The sequence below is a fragment of the Lupinus angustifolius genome, chromosome LG19, assembly GCF_001865875.1.
Source record: "Lupinus angustifolius cultivar Tanjil chromosome LG19, LupAngTanjil_v1.0, whole genome shotgun sequence".
Taxonomy (NCBI): Eukaryota; Viridiplantae; Streptophyta; class Magnoliopsida; order Fabales; family Fabaceae; genus Lupinus; species Lupinus angustifolius.
The window spans coordinates 3,553,901-3,555,093 of record NC_032027.1 but is presented as its reverse complement, the minus strand read 5'-3'; positions in this window follow the sequence as shown (position 1 = coordinate 3,555,093).

Here is a 1,193-nt window from a genome sequence, read left to right as displayed (position 1 = left end):
GATAAGGTGTGGAAACTCTATGAACAACCCCATATTTATTGAGCCTAGCTTGCATGAATATATTGCAAAAGTGGGTGCCTTGGTCACTAACAATGGCTCTGGGTATACCAAACCTGCAAAAAATGTGAGACCTAACAAAATCTATAACAACCCGAGCATCCTTAGCCTTGGTAGCCTTAGCTTCCACCCATTTATAAATATAATCAAGAGAAAGTATAATATAGTAAAAGCCAAAAGAAACAGGAAATGGACCCATGAAATCAATACCCCAAACATCAAACACCTCGCGAAACAACATAGGTTGTTGAGGCATCTCTTGTCTCCAAGAAAGGGTACCACCTGTTCTCTAACACTGCTCACAAGTGCTACAAATCCTCCACACATCTTTGAAGATGATGGGCCAATAAAATCCAGAGTCAAGCACCTTTCATGATGTCCTTTGGATACCAAGATGACCACCCATTGTAGAAGAATGACAAAACTGAAGGACTGACTCAATCTCATGATCTGGAATGCATCTTCTAGTAACCTGGTCAGTACACAATCTCCACAAATAGGGATCATCCCAAACATAATATTTAGGATCACTCTTTAGTTTATCATTTTGAGCTCTAGATGCAAGTGGAGGAAAAACAGATGCAACCAAATAATTTACAATATTGGCAAACCAAAGGGTAGGGAAAGAAACAAAAATATTAAAAAGTTATTCATCAGGAAAATCATCTCTGATAGGCATCATATCAACAACTCCCTCAATTCTTCTCAAGTGGTCAACCACCAAATTTTGTGCTCCACTCTTGTCACAGATCTCCAAATCAAACTCTTGGAGCAAGAGCATCCTCTAATCAACCTTGGTTTGGAATCAGCTTTTTTCAATAGGAACTTCAAAGCTGCATGGTCACTGAAAACAACAATTCTAGAACCAAGAAAATAAGACCTAAACTTATCCAAAGCAAATACAATAGCTAAAAGCTCTTTTTCAGTTGTTGTCCTAGAAACATAATAAATTACCCGAGGCAGTTTGTCCACTTTTTGAGCAAGGACAACCCCCATTGCATAATTTGAAGCATCACACATCAGCTCAAAAGGGACTGTTCAATCAGGTGCCTGGATAATAGGAGTGGTGGTCAAGGCTGTCTTGAGGCAATCAAATGCCTCCATACATCTCTCATCAAAATCAAAGGCCACCTCCT